General features: G+C 40.5%; 2 long non-coding RNA genes across 2 annotated transcripts in view; one reads left to right on the forward strand and one right to left on the reverse strand.

The window, feature by feature from the left end:
- LOC141990008 (uncharacterized) overlaps window positions 1–23,880 on the forward strand; it is a 107,157-nt gene extending 83,277 nt beyond the window's left edge. Inside the window, exons 2-3 of the long non-coding RNA XR_012640043.1 lie at window positions 20,152–20,299; window positions 23,777–23,880. This is a non-coding gene — a long non-coding RNA (uncharacterized LOC141990008). The remainder of the gene's footprint in view (window positions 1–20,151; window positions 20,300–23,776) is intronic.
- The window catches only part of LOC141990006 (uncharacterized), a 403,850-nt gene that overhangs the window by 209,832 nt on the left and 168,566 nt on the right, over window positions 1–25,452 (reverse strand). The window lies entirely within an intron of this gene.

Below are 25,452 nucleotides of genomic sequence, written 5' to 3' on the forward strand. Positions count from 1 at the left end.
GGGTGAGTAAGACAGTGGTTCCCAAACTTGTTCCGCCGCTTGTGCAGGGAAAGCCCCTGGCAGGGTGGGCCGGTTTGTTTACCTGCTGCGTCCGCAGGTTCGGCCGATCGCAGCTCCCAGTGGCCGCGGTTCACTGCTCCAGGCCAATGGGAGCTGCTGGAAGGAGCGCGGGCCAAGGGACGTACTGGCCCGGCCCACCAGGGGCTTTCCCTGCACAAGCGGCAGAACAAGTTTGGGAACCACTGGAGTAAGAGATAGCATGAACTACAATCGGTTTGTTGGAACTCTATCTATGGAATATGAGTTTCTGGGTGTGTTGGAGATGAGACAGAGGGAGTGGGGAAGAGACATGGGAAGTAATTGCTGCTACTAAGGGGTGGAGGCATGTGCTATTACAGGCATGAGAGTAAGGGTTATATTAAAGGCATGAGAGTAATAGTTAGAGTGGCAGCCTGAACAGGGAAACAGTGTGTACAGAAGGAGAGTGGAGGAAGAGGGAGGGGAGAAGAGATGGGGAAATAATGAAATGGGAAGGTGGAATTGGAAAATGAAAGGGAGCAGGTGACTAGTGATTAACAGCCCACAAAACAATGTTGGTAGCATAGGGGTAAGAGCTGGTTAAGATGCAATCACAAGTAAGACGGCAGTCAAGCAGGCCAACAATCAGTCAATGATGAAAGCCAATCAGAACAGTAGAGGCAATACATCAGATGAAACAAAGGCACGAGAAATGGGCAAACATAATGGTGGTCTGATCCTATTGGTTGTGCCAAGCAGATGGAGGGAAGAGATATCAATCCCCTGAAGCCAAGATACAGAAGGGAGAGCTCCTGAGGCTGCTACTCAGCCCACAAAGCTCCTGAAGGTGTCATACCTCATGGTGCAGATCTGATCTTCCTTGAGAGCAAGTGGATTATGTTGGTGAGAAGCTTGGTATAAGGATAATTTGGTGCAAAATTCCACTATTCTCATTAGTTCTCCCATATTCTTAATAAATGGTTGTTTTGAAAAGAACTAAGGTCTGTAGAAGAAGTCTGTACCTTTGCTGTACAACTGCAGTTATTTTCCAATCCTCAGTTTTGCAGGGGGATAAAACGTACTTTAATTCTTCAGTACTCAGAGCAGGATGGTGTATAAACTGTCCTTTGCACTGCACTGCCCACTAAAATGTATTGGCACAACCTTGTCTTCCCAGAGAGAGGGGCCATTTAACATAAATATGGAACATCAAGTATATAGTTCCTTTGTTTCTTTTGTTGTATTTACAAATAATTCATTAGTCATTCAGTTACACAAGCATTAAAATGTTCCATCAAGCAGCAGAAACAATCAAATTTCTCTTTTGTAACCTTGTTTCTATACTGCATTTCTAAATGTTTAATTAGGTTTTAAAAATTTCAAAAGCTTTTTGATGTTCTCATTTTTAATTATGGTTATCCTCTTGACTTGTACTTCAACTAAGTACAACGTTCAAACTAAAATAGGACATATTGGGATGAATCAATCCCTGATATAACTCAGTGAACTCCACTAGAATTACAACAGGGAATAATCTGGCCTATCATTTTTATTTATATACTGAGATCCAATGACTAACCGAAGCAGGAATTCTCCTGTTTGTCCTTTAAATTGAATTTGGTGAAGAAAGGGTAGTAATTGTTTGGGAACATAAATGCCTGACCAGGATAACACAATTACTTTTTTAATCAGAGCAAGAGCAATGGAAATATCTCTAAAGAGACATTAGATGTTTCCTATCATAAAGGCCCTATGCTGCCCTCAATCCACACACAGAATCTCTATTAGTATTAGCGGAAGATCAGTATGTGGATCAAGACATGACCCTCCAGTATGTGGATCAAAGACATGACCCTTACTTTGTTCAAAGTTTTAAATGGAGTGTCTGATGTTTTAAGTTGCTTTTTCCCCTAGAGTTGGAAACCTGGATGTCTCCGCTTTTAAATCTACTTTCAAAGGAGTCTCATTGCAGTGTCTAAAGGCCTAATCCTGCAAACCAGGGTGGTGAACCAGAGGGGAACAGTCCAAGTGTCTGGTAAATAAGAACTCAGGAAGATGGATTTGGGGAGACTCAGGACTGGAAGGTCTATTGATGTAACTCTGCAAGGAGTAATTAGGCTGGAGGAAGCCAGGGAGAGACCTCATGCTTGTGGGCAGGCTATTGGTGTCAGCGATCTGAGCCATAGCAGCACAGCATTAAGGCACCCCAAGATTATAGGGCAGGTCGTGTCAGAACCCATTACTGGTTTGGGTGATCCCCAAAATGTCATAGCTCCCCTTTAATGGGATAACAGGTTTTGATGGGAAAAATACTCTAAATGATGTTAGCTAGGATGAAAATGGGAGGAGCTTCAGGAATCTGTTCTTCTGGAATAGGTTACCAAAGGAGGTTATGGAATCCCCATCACTGAAGGTTTTTGCAAACAGGTTAGAAAAACACCTGACAGGTATATTTGGTCCTGCCGCAGCATAGGGGGATCAACTAGATGATGTTTCATCTAGCCCAGCCCTACATTTCTATGATTCAGCATTTAGTATGATGTATCTTTGTTCATAAATTTCCAGTTCAATGCCATAAATTTCCAGTTCAATGTGCATGTGTTTACTGACAATATGCCACAAGTATTATACTAATTATGTATATACCACACTAACTGTAAATTGTGGTTTACAAATAGTTAGATACGTTCTGTACATAGTTTACAGTCCAATGTCTAAACTCTACACTCTTCACTCAGGCAAAACATCCACTGTGGTCCCTGGGTGTTTGGCCCTAGTAAGGACTGAAGAATTTGGCCCCATGACCTTACATGCTGGCATCCTTTGTCCTGTATTATCAGCAGCTTGCAGTCTCACCTTAATAAGCTGTAAGGATATTAACCTTGGCCAATTCAGCAGCATACAAGAAAAATATCTTACAAGCTTCAGGATAAGATGAATTATTTGGGAAGGGAGTACAGGGGTGGGATAGGGGAAGGAGGCGGCAATTTGCTACCTTTGAAGTTACTTCTGGAGGCAGAGAACATTTTGATTATTGTTATTCTTAATACAGTTTGGGGAGTTACTGAGCTACTTCAGTGATATATGTAAATATATGTACATTTATAATTGAAGCAGACTAGATAAATTAATTTATAATGAAGATAAATAAATGGATTTGTATGTGAAAACTTGATGACATTTTCCTCATTTATTCCCTCTTTCTGTCTGAAACAGTCAGAAATTTAAATACTCTGGGAGGGAATGTTCCTCTCCAGTGAGCCGCTTTTAAATTAAAAATGAAAAACATAATTTTGGTTCATCTAAAAGATTACCGAAATAGGCTGCCTCGTTAATCATTAAACAGCAGGTGATTTTAAAAAAATAGGTGACCAAGTTAAAGGAAAGAACTAACTCAAGTCTAAAAGATTTACTTTTAGGAAATGTGGACTGTGCTCTGATCATACATGGCCTGTGGTTGTATAAAGAAAAAATATCTGAACTGCATTCAGAATCTTTCTGGATTGAGGTCCCAACCCAGGAAAGGAACAGAGGACTGGAAGGGACCTCCTGGGTCACTGAGTCTGGACCCCTGATATCACAAGCCACGCCTTCATATAATCCCATTAATAAATTGCTCAAATTCCATTTTAAAACTAGTCAGGTTGTTTGTACCCACTATATCTATTGGGAGGCTGCTCCAGAACCTCACTCTGATGGTTAGAAACCTTCGTCTAATTTCCAGCCTAAATTTATTCATGGCCAGTTTATATCCATTTGTCCTTGTGCCAACATTGTTCTTTAGTTTAAATAGATCTTTGCCCTCCCTGGTGCTTAGCCCCTCCACCCCACAGATTTAGAGAGAGCACAAATATCCTCTTCTCAGCCTTCATTTTGCTAGGCTAGACAAGCCAAGTTTTTTTTAATCTTCCCTTGTAAAATAGGCTCTCTCGCCATTCCCTCATCAGCCTAGTAGGAGAGGTGAGTGAAGTTTTTTGTACAAAACATATTTTAAAAATAGCAGGTTTAGCAATATAAATGTTTCATGAATTTGCTTCAGTTTTGTCAACTTGTCCCAAAAAAAAAAAAAAGTCATAAAAATAGTCCCCCAAAAATCAAAATATTTTGTTTTGACTTTTTGAAACAAAAGATTTGATATTTTTTGGTTCAAAATAACTATGTTTCAATACTTTTAAATTTTATTTAAAAAAAAAAGCAAAAAAAATGTTTAAAACTTAAAGTTAAGCACACGATTGAGTGCTTTGCTGAATTCGGGCCTTAGTTGGTCAAGTTTGTCCAAGCAAGCGGACAAATACCGGTTTAGTACATTGTGTTTTTAACTTGCTACCAACATATCTATATTCACTTATCTAACATGGAATACAATGCAAAAGTGCCTTTCTCTGAACCCAGTCTATTGTTAGCTGTGAAGCACCCACATAGTATAGGAGAACGTCTGACATGCATCACAATTTTCCAGAATATGAATTTTCACCTATTCACCCATCTGGACTAGTATCATTGACTATTGGAAAAAATATATCACTCATTTGTATACACTCTAAGTAAAATTTCTGATCATGTGACTTGATACCCACCAAACCTTGAAGCCATTAAAGATTGTATACAGAGGGAATATATATCTTGCCAAGGTTATTTCAAAGACAATACAGGGTCGTCATGAAATTAGCAGCCAAATCCATTTCAATAAGCAGTCTTTAACTTCCCTCAACAATTGGGGGTGGGGATGGGGGGTTAATCCAAATGATTAGGTTTTCTGTAAGGGTTTACTGAATGAAGATATGTAAATGGAGAATTAATCTGATATTCCGTGGGTATCCCAAGTGTCAAAAATGTAAATGAGATGGCAATAATGTGTAGAGAGCCTGAACAGATACTGTTTGATTTCTATATATGTAAGCAAATAGGAACAATATACTAGTAGACCCACAAGTACCCAAATACATCTTTGCCATCTCTTTAGGTGAATATGTTAAACAAGAGATGCAACCATATTCTTCTGAGTAAAATGAAGAGAGAAGGAGACTGTGGACAAAATGAACTTGGAAATTGCAATAGCCTGAATCGATATTAGGAGACAACTGCTAAATGCACATGAAGCTACTAAACATTACATCTAACACCAGCCCAAAATGGTATTAATCTTTGCATGCAGTGCTAAGCAGGAAGACAACAAGAAATTATTACAAGATTTTTGCATACTCAAATGCCATGTACATTCCCCTGCATATCATTATCTACAGAGTGGCATACAACATAGCAAACACCCAGGTGCCTCATATATTTGTAAAAATGCCTTTTTAATTCATAACAAAAATATTTTCCAAAGAGCTTTATTAGTGGGTGAAGCCTAATTGTCATATTAATGAACATTATGTTATGTAGGCTATGGCCAAAAGTTTTGTCTGCATGAAATGCCGTCTGATAGAGCTGATGGAGGAAAAGATCCAAAGATTGGAGATGCAGGTTGAAAGTCTGGTTGAGTTTAGAAGGGGGTTCGAGCGGATTATGGAGCAAAGACATGAGGCAGCTGAAGGGAAAACCTCAGACCTGCAGATGGAAGCAGGACTGAAGAATTCTGAGGGGAGACTGCTGGATGAGGAAAGTGGACAGTGGAAGCATGTGACTAAGAGAATCAGGCAGAGGAAAAGACGGGCTAGTGAAGGAGATATAGAGCTCAAGAACAGGTTTGCAGAATTGGAAAATGAAGAAGGGGCTCAGCAGGTGGTCACTGAAGGAAGAAGAGAAGAGCAGCTAGTTCTATAGGAAAAGGGGAAGAGTCAATGGAGACGACACCAAATATGAGCCCCAGGAGGATACAGGATGGGTTGAAGAGGATTACAAGGGAGAATAGGAATGGAAAGAACTTGCAGCCAGAGGGAACGGGAGATAGACTGGAGAATAGCACCGTCACCAGGAAAAGGCAGGTCCTACGTGATCGGGGACTCCTTACTGAGAAGAATAGACAGGCCTGTAACCAGAGCAGATCCAGAGAATAGAAGGGCGTGCTGTCTTCCAGGTGCTAAGATACGGGATGTAGACCTGAAGTTGAAAAGGATCCTAAAGGGAGCGGGAAAGAATCCACTGATTATCTTTCATGTGGGAACAAATTATACCGGTAGATTCTCGCTGGAACGTATCAAGGGAGACTATGCCAGGCTGGGGAAGACACTTAAGGAAATCGAGGCTCAGGTGATCTTCAGTGGGATTCTGCCTGTTCCTAGAAAAGGGCAACAAAGGGGTGACAAGATTATGATGCTCAACAGATGGCTCAGGCAGTGGTGCTATAAGGAGGGCTTTGGGATGTATGGCCACTGGGAGGCACTCATGGACAGAGGGCTGTTCTCTCAGGATGGACTTCATCTGAGTAAGGAAGGAAATAGACTTCTAGGATGGAGGCTGGCACAACTGATCAAGAGAGCTTTAAACTAGGAATCTGGGAGAGATGGTTGGGAGATGTCAAGGTAATCTCCACACCGGATTTTAGCATTGAGAGGGAAGAAAACAAAGTAAGAAAGGATACAGGCGTGGGTAGGAGAATGGACATAATGAGGAAGGGCAGTGTGGATACCAATCTAATAGGTCATACTGGCTGTAGAATGTCCGTGCCTAATCAGGTAAAGAATGTGAGTGAGGCCAAACAGCAAACATTAAGATGTTTGTACACTAATGCGAGGAGCTTAAGTAACAAAATGGAGGAACTAGAGCTACTGGTGCAGGAAGTGAAACCAGATATTATAGGGATAACAGAAACATGTGGAATAGTAGTCATGACTGGACTACAGCTATTGAAGGGTATGTGCTGTCTAGGAAAGACAGAAATAAAGGTAAAGGTGGTGGAGTAGCATTGTATATCAATGATGAGGTAGACTGTAAAGAAATAAGAAGCGATGGAATGGATAAGACAGAGTCCATCTGGGCAAAAATCACACTGGGGAAGAAAACTACTAGAGCCTCCCCTGTGATAGTGCTTGGGGTGTGCTATAGACCGCCGGGATCTAATTTGGATATGGATAGAGCCCTCTTTAATGTTTTTAATGAAGTAAATACTAATGGAAACTGCGTGATCATGGGAGACTAACTTCCCAGATATAGACTGGAGGACAAGTGCTAGTAATAACAACAGGGCTCAGATTTTCCTAGATGTGATAGCTGATGGATTCCTTCATCAAGTAGTTGCTGAACCGACTAGAGGGGATGCCATTTTAGATTTGGTTTTGGTGAGCAGTGAGGACCTCATAGAAGAAATGGTTGTAGGGGACAACCTTGGTTCAAGTGATCATGAGCTAATTCAGTTCAAACTGAACGGAAGGATAAACAAAAATAAATCTGCAACTAGGGTTTTTGATTTCAAAAGGGCTGACTTTCAAAAATTAAGGAAATTAGTTAGGGAAGTGGATTGGTCTGAAGAATTTATGGATCTAAAGGCAGAGGAGGCCTGGAATTACTTTAAGTCAAAGCTGCAGAAGCTATCGGAAGCCTGCATCCCGAGAAAGGGGAAAAAAATCATAGGCAGAAGTTGTAGACCAAGCTGGATGAGCAAGCATCTCAGAGAGGTGATTAAGAAAAAGCAGAAAGCATACAGGGAGTGGAAGAAGGGAGGGATCAGCAAGGAAAGCTACCTTATTGAGGTCAGAACATGTAGGGATAAAGTGAGAAAGGCTAAAATTCAAGTAGAGTTAGACCTTGCAAAGGGAATTAAAACCAACAGTAAAAGGTTCTATAGGCATATAAATAAGAAGAAAACAAAGAAAGAAGAAGTGGGACCGCTAAACACTGAGGATGGAGTGGAGGTCAAGGATAATCTAGCATGGCCCAATATCTAAACAAATACTTTGCTTCAGTCTTCAATAAGGCTAATGAGGATCTTAGGGATAATGATAGCATGGCAAATGGGAATGAAGCTATGGAGGTAGATATTACCATATCGGAGGTAGAAGCGGAACTCCAACAGCTTAATAGGACTAAATGGGGGGGCGCAGATAATCTTCATCCAAGAATATTAAAGGAATTGGCACATGAAATTGTGAGCCCATTAGCAAGAATTTTTAATGAATCTGTAAACTCAGGGGTTGTACCGTATGACTGGAGAATTGCTAACATAGTTCCTGTTTTTAAGAAAGGAAAAAAAAAGTGATCCGGGTAACTACAGGCCTGTCAGTTTGACATCTGTAGTATGCAAGGACTTGGAAAAAATTTTGAAGGTGAAAGTAGTTAAGGACATTGAGGTCAATGGAAAATGGGACAAAATACAACATGGTTTTACAAAAGGTAGATCGTGCCAAACCAACCTGATCTCTGTCTTTGAGAAAGTAACAGATTTTTTAGACAAAGGAAACGCAGTGGATCTAATTTACCTAGATTTCAGTAAGGCATTTGATACACTGCCAAATGGGGAATTATTAGTTAAATTGGAAAAGATGGGGATCAATATGAAAATTGAAAGGTGGATAAGGAATTGGTTAAAAGGGAGACTACAGCGGGTCATACTGAAAGTTGAACTGCCGGGCTGGAGGGAGGTTACCAGTGGAGTTCCTCAGGGATCGGTTTTCGGACCAATCTTATTTAATCTTTTTATTACTGACCTCAGCACAAAAAGTGGGAATGTGCTAATAAAGTCTGCGGATGATACAAAGCTGGGAGGTATTGCCAATTTAGAGAGGGACCGGGATATCATACAGGAGGATCTGGATGACCTTGTAAACTGGAGTAATGGTAATAGGATTAAATTTAATAGTGAGAAGTGTAAGGTTATGCATTTAGGGATTAATAACAAGAATTTTAGTTGTAAGCTGGGGATGCATCAATTAGAAGTAATGGAGGAGGAGAAGGACCTTGGAACATTGGTTGACCACAGGATGACTATGAGCCGCCAATGTGATACGGCCATGAAAAAAGCTAATGCGGTCTTGGGATGCATCAGGAGAGGTATTTCCTGTAGAGATAAGGAGGTGTTAGTACCGTTATACAAGGCACTGGTGAAACCTCACCTGGAATACTGTGCGCAGTTCTGGTCTCCCATGTTTAATAAGGATGAATTCAAACCGGAACAGGTACAGAGAAGGGCTACTAGGATGAGCCGAGGAATGGAAAACTGGTCTTATGAAAGGAGACTGAAGGAGCTTGGCTTGTTTAGCCTAACCAAAAGAAGGCTGAGGGGAGATATGATTGCTCTCTATAAATATATCAGAGGGATAAATACCGGAGAGGGAGAGGAATTATTTAAGCTCAGTACCAGTGTGGACAGAAGAACAAATGGATATAAACTAGTCATCGGGAAGTTTAGACTTGAAATTAGATGAAGGTTTCTAACCATCAGAGAAGTGAAGTTCTGGAATAGCCTTCCAAGGGAAGCAGTGGGGGCAAAAGTCCTATCTGGCTTCAAGATTAAAAAGTTTATGGAGGAGATGGTATGATGGGATAACACGATTTTGGTAATTAATTGATCTTTAAATATTAATGGTAAATAGACCTAATGGCCTGTGATGGAATGGTAGATGGGGTGGGAACTGAGTTACCCAGGAAAGAATTTTCTGTAGTATCTGGCTGATGAATCTTGCCCATATGCTCAGGGTTTAGCTGATCGCCATATTTGGGGTCGGGAAGGAATTTTCCTCCAGGGCAGATTGGAAGAGGCCCTGGAGGTTTTTCGCCTTCCTCTGTACCATGGGGCACGGGTCACTTGCTGGAGGATTCTCTGCACCTTGAAGTCTTTAAACCATGATTTGAGGACTTCAATAGCTCAGACATAGGTGAGAGGTTTATCGCAGGAGTGGGTGGGTGAGATTCGGTGGCCTCCATTGTGCAGGAGGTCAGACTAGATGATCATAATGGTCCCTTCTGACCTTAATATCTATTAATCTATGAATCGATAAGAAATTCTGTTAATTACCTGCAGCACTCTCTCTTTTGGCACCTGTGATAATTCAGCCTCTTTTAAAGCATGCACAGAATTCACAAGATGAGTAATTTTAAAAATTAATTATCAGGTCCATCTAATCTTGGATCTGCATCCTTTGCGCTATTCGTTACTCTTCTTTATCATTTATTTCACCCATTACGGTATGAATGTCTTCAGAGGACAGAAAGTCTATGTTTATTTACTTTGTCTCTTGAGAAGTTGGTAGTATACCTCTAGGGTATTATATATTTAATTGTAATTATTATCAAGTTACCAGAAGCCTTTATTGTAAATCATCAGCAATAAAGTATGCTTAATTACAGTGTCAGCTTGAGCTAAAAATATCATCTTTATCAATATTTGTCTTTCACTTTCACGTGGCTCTTCAGCTACAGAGCCACACAAATACAGTCCCTTCTTTATTCTCAGCCTGTATTGCTCCCTACTTCTCTCCATTTTTAGAGAAAAAGGGGACTGACTGCATGAGAGCAGCAGTGGCGAGAATATATTTTATTAAAATTAATGGGAAAAACTGTGTTGTCTCATGCTATTTTACTGACTTATAGTTCTCCCACACAGCATGTAATCATATGGAATACATGGCTTATGCTTCTGAATTTAAGCAAAAAGCAGCCTCTCCCTGAAAGATGAGAAATAGTATTCAATATTCCAGTTGGGAGCCTCAAACTTTCTGAAGAGCTTCTAATTATAACAGAGTTTGCTCTTGGAATCCGCCTTTTGTAGCATCCTCTCTGCCTACAAAGACATTTCTCTATTTCTGCATTTACACCGGCTCTTCTGAACGAAGAGCCTCTCTCTTCACTGGCCATACAGCCCTTGCAGATATATTGCTTAATACCCAAATAAAGGCACCCAGGGGAAGCATCACTTACTCAACCTTGGCCCACATTCAGTATGTGTTACTGCTTCAATTGCTTCACTGAAGATAGTGCCCTGTATGAGGAGTAATGGAAGTGTAATACTCCAGGGCATTATTGCAGTTATGCAGTTACAAATGGTTCCAATGTTTTCTAACCCTGAGTGTCTGTTGCGTTTATTCCTTGGCAAAGGAAGCTTATGAAGAAAACAAATCTTCGGGTGCACTTTCAACTTCAGTGACTGAATGAACCTCCCCTTTCAAGTTTCGTAATCTCTGCTACTTGAGGCATGAATCTACTACGTCTGTCTACAGGCATTTATATAATGCTCATTGCTGTGCATGGCACATGAACCTACCTATTTCTTGAAACATCTGGGACAGGTGAAGCATGATTTGGATAAATCGTTACATACCTATCTTTTTTTCAAGTACAGATGAAAGAGTCTAAATGATGTGGATTACTGTTGCTGTTTACTTCCTTGTACAGCCACCAAAATACGTTGTTACTGTGTTGGACTGTGGCCCATTTTGGTGGCTGTACAAGGAAGTAAAGGGATAGGTTACATTTCCCTTTACTCCCTAGCACTGGCTAACCAGATAGCAGGTAGCTATGCAGAGAGGAGAGCGGTCTCTGAGAGGATGGCATATTCCACCCCCCATGTGCAAGGGGGTGGAGTCTTGGTTCTACCTTGCCAGTGCTTCGACTAGGGTAGCTACTTGGAATATTCAAAACTAACTAGAAAATGTCTGGCAAAATAGAAATGACCCAGTAAGAAAGGACTACTACTCTTTACCCAGTCCATATTTAAAATGTACTTTCAAAATCCAGCAGTTTTTTCACATCTCATTCGAATGAATATCTCCCCTCCTTTCATAGAATCATAGAATACTGGGATTGGAAGAGACCTCAGGAGGTCATCTAGTCCAATCCCCTGCTCAAAATAGGACCAACACCAACTAAATCACCCCAGCCAGGAAGCCGAGCCTTAAAAACCTCTAAGGCTGGAGATTCCACCACCTCCCTAGGTAACTCATTCCAGTGCTTCACCACCCTCCTAGTAAAATAGTGTTTCCTAATATCCAACCTAGACCCCCCTCCCACTGCTACTTGACCCCATTGCTCCTTGTTCAGTCATCTGCCACCACTGAGAATAGCCAAGCTCCATCCTCTTTGGAACCCCCCTTCAGGGAGTTGAAGGCTGCTATCAAATCCCCCCTAACTCTTCTGTTCTGCAGACTAAATAACCGCAGTTCCCTCAACCTCTCCTCGTAAGTCATGTGCCCCAGCCCCCTAATAAATTTTGCTGCCCTCCGCTGGACTCTCTCCAATATGTCCACATCCCTTCCGTAGTGGGGGGACCAAAACTGGATGCAATACTCCAGGTGTGGCCTCACCCATGTTGAATAGAGGGGAATAATCACTTCCCTCGATCTGCTGGCAATGCTCCTATTAATGCAGCCCAATATGCCATTGACCTTCTTGGCAACGAGGACACAATGCTGACTCATATCCAGCTTCTCTTCCACTGTAATCCCCAGGTCCTTTTCCGCAGAACTGCTGTTTAGCCAGTTGGTCCCCAGTCTGTAGCCATGTATTGGATTCTTCCTTCCTTTGTGCAAGACTCTGCACTTGTCCTTGTTGACCTCATCAGATTTCTTTTGGCCCAATCCTCAAATTTGCCTAGGTCACTCTGGACCTATCCCTACCCTCTAATGTATCTACCTCTCCCCCAAGCTTAGTGTCATCTGCAAACTTGCTGAGGGTGCAATTAATCCCATCATCCAGATCATTGATAAAGATGTTGAACAAAACCAGCCCCAGGACCGACCCCTGGGGCACTCCGCTTGATACCAGCTGCCAACTACCCGTTGAACCCGACAATCTAGCCAGCTTTCTATCCACCTTATAGTCCATTCATCCAATCCATACTTTTGTAACTTGCTGGCAAGAATACTGTGGGAGACCATATCAAAAGCTTTGCTAAAGTCACAATATATCACATCTACTGCTTTCCCCATATCCACAGAGCCAGTTATCTCATCATAGAAGGCAATCAGGTTGGTCAGGCATGACTTGCCCTTGGTGAATCCATGTTGACTGTTCCTGATCACCTTCCTGTCCTCCAAGTGCTTCAAAATGGATTCCTTGAGGACCTGCTCCATGATTTTGCCGGGGACTGAAGTGAGGTTGACCGATCTATAGTTCCCTGGGTTCTCTTTCTTCCCTTTTTTAAATACAGGCCCTATATTTGCCTTTTTCCAATCGTCTGGGACCTCCTCCAATTGCCACGAATTTTCAAAGATAATGGCCAATGGCTCTGAATCACATCAGCCAACTCCCTCAACACCCTTGGATGCATTAGATCTGGACCCATGGACTTGTGCATGTCCAGCTTTTCTAAGTAGTCCTTAACCTTTCTTTCACCACTGAGGGCTGCTCACCTCCTCCCAATATTGTGTTGCCCAGTGCAGCAGTCTGGGAGCTGACCTTGTCTGTGAAGACCAAGGCAAAAAAAGCATTGAGTACTTCAGCTTTTTCCACATCATCTGCCTCTATGTTGCCTCCCCCATTCAGTAAGGGTCCCACACTTACCCTGACCTTCTTCTTGTTGCTAACATACCTGTAGAAACCCTTCTTGTTACCCTTCACATCTCTTGCTAGCTGCAATTCCAATTGTGCCTTGGGCTTCCTGATTATACCCCTGCATGCTCTAGCAATATTTTTATACTCCTCTGTAGTCATCTGTCCAAATGTCCAAATTTCTTGTAAGCTTCCTTTTTTGAGTGTAAGCTCACCAAAGATGTCACTGTTAAGCCAAGCTGGTCGCCTGCCATATTTGCTATTCCTTCTGCACTTCGGGATGGTTGTTCCTGCACCCTCAATAAGGCTTCTTTAAAATACAGCCAGCTCTCCTGGACTTCTTGCCCCCTCATATCAGCTTCCCAAGAGATCCTGTCCATCAGTTCCCTAAGGGAGTCTAAATCTGCTTTTCTGAAGTCCAGGGTCTGTATTTTGCTACTCTCCTTTCTTCCTTTTGTGAGGATCCTGAACTCAACCACAAACTCCTTTACAATACTTGTGTTAGACGAGGCCAAATAGATGTTGTAAATTTTAGCATATGAAGCTGGCCCTGATACAGTTTGAAAACCATGGTTTGGCATAAGTAGGACTACTCTGCTATTGCAGAGGAAAGCCAATAAAACTACCTTTTCTATCTCAGTGGACACAGCCTGAAAGCTAACCAGTTCTCTCTTCTATATATCCAGTGACTGCACCTTTTCAGAAGGATTAATCAACTCCCATACTACCTCTGCCTTCTGATTTCACTACACTTGATTGAGCTTTTCCACCATTAAAGATTACTCACTTGCAAATAATGCATGAAAATTTTTTGAAGCTCTACACAGTCTAAATGCTTCCCAAATGTTCAAATTTGCAAGGCTACTTGATGATATTCCAGGGAGTGTTTTGATGGTGTCCCAATAATGCTTTCCAGGTTCAGTGAGCACAATTTTAAATAATGCTGAGTCTGGGTTCAGTCTGCATAATTGCCATTCATATTACAGTCTGACATGAAAAGAACTTCAAGTTATATACGTTTTATGCGGTTGTTCTAATCTTTGGACCAAGAATGAGAATTTTAATTTCCCATACATCACAACAGGCAGCTGTATTCCGTGCCACTTTGCAAAAGCCAAGGTTCAGTATTTATAATTTGGTGAGCTGGCCATTTCTTCTTTCCAATTTTCACATGCCTGGCAACCTGGGAGAACAAGATGTAAAGTTTCTTCAGGCAAAATATAGCATATGCCGAAGGTTAGACTAGGGCAGAACTCTACTGTTTTTCACCCTGACTATTCCAAGACTGAAGCCTTATTTATGGATGACTGCATATTTCATTCAAAATGTTTTACAAATAAAGCAAACCAAGCTGAATCACAGCCACATGTATTCAAAGTCAGAAGGGAGAAGAAGGGATAGGGTTTGCATGGAGTCAATGGAAGAAAACTTGCGAATTAAAGCCAAGACAGACTCCAAAAATAGTGGGGGGGTTTCTTTCCTTGTTTGGTACTTGGAATGAAAATATGCCATTTTGTTATTTTGATTGGAGGGAGTAAGATCAGATAATTGGAACAGAAAACTAGAACTCAGGACCCATGGGTTCTATTCTCAACTTTGTTACTGATTTTGACGATGGTAAGTCACTTAACTTCTCTGCACTTGAGGTTACGCTATTTGTATGAAAACATAACTAACTCATATGTTTAAACTGCTTTAGAAATCTTTGGATAAAAAGGGGTATAATAAAAGTGCAAAATATCCTATATTTCATTTTTTGCTGAAAACTTCTTCTCACAAAAACCTGTAAATTGCAAATTTGAATAACTCATCTATTTGCAGAAATTCAAGCACAAAAATGTGTCTTTCCATTTCAAAGTTATGGTCTGTACTTGTGGGAGGCTAAAGTGCTTGATAGGTACAATATACTTCATTTAAATCCAATAACAACTTTTCTGACTAATCACCATGAACATAAGACATGGAAGATGAATGAGGAGAAATGCCTGTTGATAACACACCTACCTTCAGTAGCAATTAACCCCCAAATGTCAAAAGGTAATGCAGAAAATGAAGCCATTTCAAACAATTCTGTTCTGGAGTTCTTAGAAGCACTGGTAAAGACACATTAAGGTTATACACTGAAAAGTCAAGGCTAAAAAACATATTTCCATTTTTTATTCTGCAGAAGTATTTATTCTGATCTTAGGGAAGAAACTGAAACATTCCAAGGTCACCCAGTTTTCATAAATTGAGTAGAATGAAATGAAAAGTATGGACATTTAAAAGCAGAGAGATATTTGCACAGAAGTTATCCTAGGCTAGATACCCCAGGAAGATCTAAATTATGGGAGAAAATGGGCAAAGGAAAAATTACTTGGAACTATTTTACTTCCAGGAATATTTCTGGCCACACACAAATCACTTTCTGATGTCATGAATTTCCACCCTCCTTCACTCAATGCCCTATTGATTGTTGAGCTTGGCAACAGAAAAAAAAAGTTGTTGTTGACATTTTCCCATGGAATGGGCTCAAAAACTGCAGTTTATTTTAGGGAAACACAGCAGTCTTAGTAGAACCACACTGCCTTTGTTTTGTAGGCAGGAGCAGAAGGAAAAACAGTCTTGGTAGAACTGTGTAGCCTTTGTTTTGGAGGCAGGAGCAGGAGGAGGATGATAGTGGTGGATGAGTTTAACTCTGAATCTGAGTTTAACTCTGAATCTGAAACAGCAGTGTGTGTGTGGTGGGCAGGGCAGGGGACACAGGAAAGTGCTCTCTTCATCAGCGCTAATTCAATTCACAACAAAAGTGAAAGAAAGTCCCTTTTAAAGTATTACATCATCTCTGTCATCCCCTTTTCTGCTATGCTTGCCACTGCTTACATAAGAAATGGGCAAGGCTTTAAAGGGTCTGAGGGTAGGAAAGCTTCCATTCAGTGGCAAGATTTATATCCTAAGCCTATTCTGAAACTATTTCAGAGTTTTACATTTCCAACCACCTGCAAGTCTAGTCTCTCTCCCAGCCACCTACCTGTCCATTTTCTACCATGGTTTTCTTTCAAAGGCACTAGCCTGTTCTAATTTCTCACTTTTGCTGCCACCCAACTATGATGACTACTTTGCAAAAAAAACCTAGACATGACCTAGCAATACCTCTACCATTCTCACATATAGCTTCCACAGTGATGCATTCAGCCCCATGTCCAAGTGCTATAAACACTGATAATAAAGTAGTGTATTTATCAAACAGGAAGAGGGAAGTACTCTGCATGCCTTTCTGGGACTAATGGTTCCCTCCACTGGTCTTTATCCCTAAATCTATATGGTAACTAACTTCCCTCTCTAACTGAGGACTACTCCCCTCCAGAGACAATCAACAATGCACTTTAAAGGAGCAGGAGGAAGCACACAATTGATGTAAGGCGCGCACTTTCTCCATTGTTTGTTTAAGTACATAGGGTAATATCCTGGCTTCTCAGAAATCAAGTGGAGTTTTGTCACTGATGTCAATGAAGCTGAGATTTCATCCTTGGCCTCCATAGTAGCAGCACTAGTTGACTTTAATAAAACACCATGACCATGACTGGAAATGGACCCCTGAATTACTGTATTGCAATACCCTTTATGTTAAAAACAACAAAAAGAATAAACTTCCACTTCATAGTGTGTTTTAGGAAATACTGCACCTAAGGTGCTGCCTTTTGTTAATCTGGCATATCACTTTTATGATCAAACAAAGAGGTGATGATTTAACTTCCCCTGTCCCTCCCACCCACCCACTTTGAGTACTGTTTTGGGCCCTATATATCAGAAAGGTTTATAGGCCCCAATCCTGCCCTGGCAAGGCAGAGGCAGATCACTGTGCCACCACAGAGCCCCACTAGCTTCAATGGGGCTTAGTGCAAACCAAATTGCAGGACCTAGGCCATAATAGGGACCAAAGAGTGGGTGGTAAAACTTAAAATTTAGGTAAAACCTTTAATGAAAAGTTCTGCAGAATGTAATTGAGAATAACATGGTTCCTATAGGCATAGAATTTAATAGTGAATTTTTCCCTGCTACAGAAGTCTATAAAATGTCTAAACAAACATATACAGGGGAGATAATTCTCAATTCCATTTTATAGGTTTTAGGGAATTTCTGCAGAACTCTATTGGTTTCATCTGTATTACATTCTAAAGGTCTTTTCCATATAGGTAAAACTAAATTAACTCACAGCACTAAAAAACACTGAGCAGACTTCCCCTTTGTTCAAACTGGTTGAAGAAAATTTTTCAAATTTCTATTGAGCACTGAGACTACGCAGACCATCTTCAGAGCATATTCCTGCAGTCTGTTTATGAACCACTTAGAACACGAGTATTAGTTGGGAACATGACAGCATCTAGTGACACAACCTTAACAGACTGAAAAGTGCCACTAATGAATGTAGATATCTACTTTCTCCAGTTGTTCCAATCAGAATAGGAGCTCTGGAGATCAGCTGAAGCTAGCAAACCTGATAGTGAATGAGCCAGCAGGAAAACCTCTGATACACTAGCAAGTATTTTTCCAGCATGCAAGCTCTGGCTTTAACTTCAATGTGAGTCAGGTTATTGTACTCCCTGCTCAACTGTTCTAAACATTTCCACTTTAATTCAAAAGGTCCTTCTTTCCTGATGTTTAAAGAGCTCATAATTTACAAATTTTCTGTATTATCAAAAGTCTAATTTCAAACACTGGGAGATTTACCAGGCTTTTTTTTTTTAAATCAGACTAAAGGATGTCCATAACTCCCTACTATTGATACATCAAGTAGAGCTGGCTAAATAATGCAAAAATGGTATTTGCAAATATTTGAATAAAAACTATAGTCATAACTTTCTGTATTGGTTTTCCACAAACATTCATACTTATTTTTTCCTGTTACCCCTCAAAAACTTCTGTAGAACACTAGAGACAGCCAAATACTTCTGTGAATATCAGCTTGTCACGTGCAGCTTTGTCTGGTCACCCTGAAATCTCAGATTTCCCTCCTGGTTATAAAAGTTTCAATTATCCCTGGTTTTGTGTTTGCTAAAAATCATTAGGTTTACTAGAGGGGAGAGGTTGTGTATATATATATATATTTTTTTTTATTTTATTTTATTTTATTTTATTTTTGTTTTTAATAAAAACCTATTTAAAGAGCAAAGATATGAGAGAAAAATATTGTCATTCCAAGACATTTTTTTTTGATCGTTTTCATCAACTTAGGCAAGTTATAAAAGATTCTGCATGCTGGACAGTACCTTAGTGACAACTCTCCTTCCTTTCATTCTCTTCTCTGTCCTTGTACCTGCTAAATACAACTCTTGCCATATGATACACATTCATAGATCAACTAAGCAATCACAACACATGGCAGAGCCAATATCTGATGAGCTTTCTGTAGTATTCCAAGTTTCACTCCTTCAAGTGGCATTTGCCAATTTCCTCTGTTTCAGCTGCTTTGCTGCTCAGTGACATCTCCAAAAATGCTCAGAAAAACGAATAAGCAGCAGCATCCCATGGGTTGAAGAAGTTGGCCATTAAATTGAAGAAACCATCAAAATTAGCATAACCAAACTACAACATCCAGGTCCAACCCAGGTGGGCACTGGGATTATTACATAAATGATTACAGCCATGGGTTCACAGATTTTTAAGGCCAGAAGAGACGAATTATCATCATCTAGTGAGTCTGACTGCCTGAATAACACAGGCCATAGAATGTCACCAAGTAACTGCTGCCATAAACTCATAATTACTGTTTGAACTATGACATACTCTTCCACACTGAAGATAAGATTCTTTGTACCATAAGATCTGCTCCATTTGGTAAGCCCGCTTCTGTCCATCTCTCTCTTTCTCTCTGTTTTAGATTCATGGGAAGTTATTTTAATGTATGTTAGCGTTATGTGGAAAATTAGATAACTAGATACAATAAATGACATTGTTAGAAGATAGTCAGTCATGTGGTTAAGACACTGGACAGGATCTGCAGCAATCTGGGCTCATTTCTGGCTCTATCATTAATTCCTGTGTGGTTTTGTGCATGACATCTCTCTGTGCTGCCTACATGATATGGTGAGAAATTCATTAACATTTGTTTCAGAGTAACAGCCGTTATTTGTGAGGTGCTCTGCTGCTACAGAGATGAGCACTATAGGAAAGCCGCCGATAAATAAAGTTGCGAACACGGTTATACTAATGCCAACAGCATTTTGTAGCTTAAAAAAAAAAGATCTGTAGCACTGGCACTTATTGATTGCAGGTTGTTCAAGCCATGTGCTATTAGCTTCAAAAAATGACAACTCAAGGATGTGGGGATGTTAGTCTTCAAAAGAAAAAAATATTTCTAATATTTTGACATTACATGCTACACAAAAACCATCTCCAAGTTTGATTGGCATGATATGCCTAAGAATGACTAGCATAAGGCAGTAGTGTATGTTCTGGCAAACATATGTCAGTTGATGGGGAAATAATTATGCGCAGTGTCCACGCAGCATGCACTTGGATTTTCTTCAACTGACAAAGCAAATCATTGCCAATCATCTGCTTCCAACTTGCAGTTCCGCAATGATCTTTCCATTTGTTTGAACCAGAGTGCCATGTTGTGAACAGAGTTATTAAACTGTATTAACCAAGTAAAGGACAGTGAGACCTGGTCTACCCTGGGGACGGGGGGGGAGGATAATCGATCTAAGTTACACAACTTCAGCTACGTGAATAACTTAGATGAAGTTGACGTACTTACATCTACTCACCATGGTGTCTTCACTGTGGTAGGTGGACTGCAGATGCTCCCCTGTCAACTCCGCCTGCGCTTCTCGCTCCAGTGGAGTACTGGCGTCAACGGGAGAGCGCTCGGCAGTCGATTTATCGCGTCTTCACTACATGCAATAAATCAACCCCCGCTGGATTGATCGCTCCAGAGGTAAGTGTAGACATGTCCTAAGTGTGAAGTGCAGAACAAAAGGTGCAGTAGACATTTCACCATGCTGTTTTTGCATTACACTATTTGGGCACTATACTAGCAATAACAATGTGGTCTAATAGATAAGGCATCACAATGGGACTCAGGAGACCTCAGTCTATTCCCAGCTCTGACACTGTCCTGCTGGGTGACCTTGGTCAAGGCACTTCACCTCCTTGTGCCTCAGTTTCCCCACATGTAAAATGAGGATGATCCTGACCTCCTTTATAAAGTCTGCTGAGGTCTACTGATGAAAAGCACTGTATAAGAACTAGGTATTATTATATCCAGAGATAATGCCAAAGCCAACAGTTCTTTTCAGAGGAGGTAGCAGCCGTTCTATCAGGTTCCAATTTGTAAGCGCCACTTGGCCTATGGCCTTTTAAAGATACAGATTCATGCCTTTATTGGCTCAAAATTAGACTACCACAACATACTCTATAGGAGACTACACTATAAAACAGCCCAGTAATGGAAGCTAGTGTGAACTGGGGCAACCTGCTTGGTAAGAAATGTGCGGTATGTCACCAACAGTAGGACACCAGTGGTTTAACATCAGCATTGAAGCCCTGATCCAACAAAATACTTAAGCACATAGTTCTCTTCAGACCACTCACATGCTTAAACAAATGCTTCCCTGGCTTGCTGAATCAGGGACCAGACATCCTGGAATTAGGGGTGCTGCCACACCCCCTGCCTTGTGGTTTCCATTATGTACGGGGTTCAAAGTTTGGTTCAATGGCTCTCAGCACCCTCACTATACAACCTGTTCCAGCACCTCTGACAGGGACTGGAGGTCTATTGGCTTCCAGGTGGAATAAGTTGTAGGTCTAAACCTATTATGCCTTGAGTGGATTGGGACTGGTCTGCTTAAGAGGCTGACTTTTATATTACTACAGGTGATATCAGCAGAAATGTTTAAGCTACAGCCCCCTTGTTATGAAAGAGCAGAATCTACCAGCACTATTCCTTGGGAGGAGCCTGGAGCTTTGAAATTCATTCCTTACCTTGGGCTGAAACAGTGTGACTCTGTTGACCTTCAGACCCCACGGCAAGCACCACCTTTTTGCCCAGACTTTTAGTGACGTAGGGGCATGCTAAGGGCTAGCATGTGTGGAAGCAGTAAAGTATTATTGAACTTTCTGGTTGGCAGTTTTCTGGATTTGAATAAGCTACTGGCCTTGTATATGGTATTTTTTTAAATGTGAAATGTGCCTAAGAGCCCAGACAAAGCAATTTTTTTCTTCTCATCATTTTACATTTATCTATCTATTAACACACAGAGAAGGAGAGGGTATCTAGAGGAGCTATATGGAAGTCAAAGCAAAATAAGAACTATTTGATATGACTGGGAATAGGTGGATGGGACTCCTATACCACAGAGCTAATCATCTCAGAGGACAACTGAAAAAGCAAGAAGCATCATTTTACTTTACTTCTAGGTCATATAGTAAAAGCAGCTCTCTCATTAACACATAATCCAGTGTCACTACGGTTTATGCAGAGGCACACACATATTCATACTTCTGACAGCTGAGACAGAGGCAGATTTTCCTTCAGAAGTATTTCCACTTGAAGTAGCCAATATTTCCAATATTGTAAGATCAGACAAGACACACACAGCATTAGCAAATCAAAGATTGCACGACACCATCTGACCAGCTGACTTGGGAATGAAGCATCTATTACATGACTAGCTAATTACAATTTCTTATTAAGATGACATTTCAAGCATACATTAATTTGGACAAAAATGTATATGCTTATTTCTTATCAGCATACTTGAGGCACAGTGACTTCCACCCTTCCATCGCAGAAGTGCTGAAGGGAGGGAGGGTCTTAGCCTATAACCCTTCAAATAAGATTGTTCAAAGCTATACGTGCTTTGAAGGGCCAAAAATTACATTAGCATGCTTTTCCCTTTTGTTTGTATGCATTTATTAGGTAGACCATGATCACCTTCATCCAGACAAGTAGCACACTGACATTCCATATATCCTGCAACTGTATCTGTTTTGAAGGTACAGTACCAAGAACATAAATACATGTATTACTCAGATGATCTACAGACATTTTTGGTATCTAAATTTTAAAATATGGTTACTAGGCCACATTTTTGGAGTGAGGAGCTGCATGATCCCAACCCCCATGCTGTAGGGAAGTGTTCATTCACACCTGAAGTATACCTGATATTTCTCTGTGAAGTGTCAGACTGCACAGCTTTTGCCAATATGGTCTTCTCTCTTACGTGTCTGTTATCCGGCTATCCTACCCTCTCCTCTGCTGTAGTTCAGGATAACAGACAGTGGGTGAAATTTAAAGTAAAATTGCTTAGTAAAAGGCCCTCATTGGGTAGGATAAATATGGGTTGCTGTTTTCCCACCCCACCTCCTCATCTTGACCAAGTAGTAGGTTCCTGCATGGTACAGGAAAACGTATTATTTTAAGATAATCCTGTCCTCCAATGCTGCTGAAATAACCCTATTTAGACAAAAGGAGTTTAATAAACTCCACAGAACAACAGACTATTTGTTTTTCATGTATTTTCTACTTTTTTTGGGTGAAGTCCAAGGAAAAATTATAAACAATCAACTTAATATTCATTTGGCCTCTCCTTTGACCATGAGCCAGTCACAAGGGGGGTTTTCAATGAAACAGGGCAGGTTCCCCACTAATTCCTTACAGTGCCAGTCTCATCCCTCGTTATTTCTACTGAGAGACAAAGTTTATTGGTTGAAAAGCTATGAAGTAAATCTTTAATTGACAGGACACCATAAATACTTTGCATGCCCTTAGCAAAGGTAATTTTCATACCTGGATTTTTGACCATGCGCAAAAAAAAAGCTTATTCTAAGTAAAGGCAAAAGAATCCTACATATAAGTAACTGGCAGGTCTAGTTTAAACAATCAAAAGCCAAAAATGTACATAAATTGGAAATTTTCCCAGTTGTGATTAAACATTGTAAGTCTCTGGGCACTGGTTGAAGATGTGTTTTAGTGTCTCTGTACAATGCTATACCACACACACTGCAAGAATAATTCAAGGCAAAGTTTCAGCCTTAACTCCGAATTTTCTGGCTTTTGTCAATTATTTTAAACTATCTACATTATTTGAAGGTTTGTTATTTTACTATTGTATTTTTTTAATTAGACCAAGGAAAACACTCAGGCAAGTATAATAGTTAAAGGAACAAAACAGCTCCTGTCATGAGTACAGTATCAGTCACCTATAGAGAAGTAATTTGGGAAGAGTTTGTGTGTCCCATTTAAAATTATACACAAACTATTCTGAAGCACTGCCTTCTACTCTCTGTCTCTTTATTTCTCTATATTTACATTGTAAACCCCCGGGGAGCAGGGATCTTCTTTTTTGTTTGGAAACCACCCAAGTACGTTATGAAAGTTACTGGACACACACATAAGTCTTTTTCTTTCCAGATGCTGGACCAGAGTTGTAGGTATATGGCAGTTCTTCTGTGCCTCTGGCCTCAGCCCCTGATTCAACTCACCCTAGAAGAGGAGACAAGATTGGTAACACCCAGAGAACAAGAAGAGAGTACAAGAGTTCCAACCTGTCTGGCCTCCCAGAGGTCATGCACTATCTATGATATGGCACCTTCCCCACAAGGGACCACCTCAAACCCTGACAGTTAAGTAGCTCCCAAGGCATTAAGCACTTGGGGATTTCGTCAGGGCCCAAAGGGTTGTCTTTATTCCTTGCTAGCCAAAGACCCACCACATGATAGGGTCAAATCAATAAATCATGTGCCAGTTGTGGTTATTATGCATTATTTATGTCTATAGTTTAGTGTCTAGACCGTGTGTGTGTTAAACAATGTATGTGTTGAGTTCTAATTATACAAATTTATTTAGAAACTAGCAAGCAGGTCAGGCAAGACACTCATGATCAACAATTATTACATTAACATAAGTTATGTTGCTATTACATGATGGAAGACAACAAAACTTTATGCCCACTCATGCCCAGCCTACAGATAATAGTGAGTTAAATAGAAAGCAGTCCCATAATACTATTTTTATAACATGGGTGTATTTTTGCTGTTTCATTAGTCCAACTTTTACATAACAGTTTAGCTCTTGTTATTCTGGTCTCACAGTATTTAAGGGAAATCAAAGCCCATGTATTCCTGCCAAAAGAAAGAAATGCAAAGAGGAAATCAAACAGTACCTTTTGCTACCACCTAGGGGCTTTTGCTGAGAAAGTAGCTATGAATTCTGTGAAGTAAAAAGAAAAGGAGTACTTGTGGCACCTTAGAGACTAACCAATTTATTTGAGCATAAGCTCACGAAAGCTTATGCTCAAATAAATTGGTTAGTCTCTAAGGTGCCACAAGTACTCCTTTTCTTTTTGCGAATACAGACTAACACGGCTGTTACTCTGAAATCTGTGAAGTAAAACTGCCAACCGAGTAAAAGTCACATGATCCACTAGTTATGCCAGCTCATTTGAAAAACACTGAAGATACTGTTTTTTAAATTGCTGATTGGTGTGGAGTCTCTGATGAGGATTCAGTAGAGGAAAAAGATTTCTATTGGACATCTAGATAGATAAGAAATTTATTATAAAGATGCTTCTCTGAATAGAACTAATCTACATATAGTTCAGAAAGACAACTAAGGGACTTGTAAAGGAAGTCTGTAAAGGAAGAGATCTGCGAGCAAAAAATTAATGATATTGCTTGCATAAATTATAATCCACATGGCATGAAGCTCTTCCTCTTTTGGGCTGTTATAAAGCCAGCAGTAATGTCCAGACTATCACATCTTTTATTTCAAAACCAAGTTGAAATAAAAGAGAACATACCCATGGTATTTAACAACTGCTCTCATCTGAAATGAGAGCCTCACACACAACTCTCTAGTGTGGAAAAATTCAGCATAAATGGAAATCACTGTTCAAGAAAGTTGAATATCCTTGGTATATCCCTATATGTAAGAACCAGTATGATCATTTTTATGATCCATCTAGCCCAGTATCCTGTCTTCGACAATGACCAGTGCCAGATGCTTCAGAGGGAATGAACAGACCAGGGAAATTATCGAGCGATCCATCCAGTTGTCCAGTCCCAGCTTCTAGCAGGCAGATGAAAACC

The sequence above is a fragment of the Natator depressus genome, chromosome 6 (genome assembly GCF_965152275.1).
Source record: "Natator depressus isolate rNatDep1 chromosome 6, rNatDep2.hap1, whole genome shotgun sequence".
Classification (NCBI taxonomy): domain Eukaryota; kingdom Metazoa; phylum Chordata; order Testudines; family Cheloniidae; genus Natator; species Natator depressus.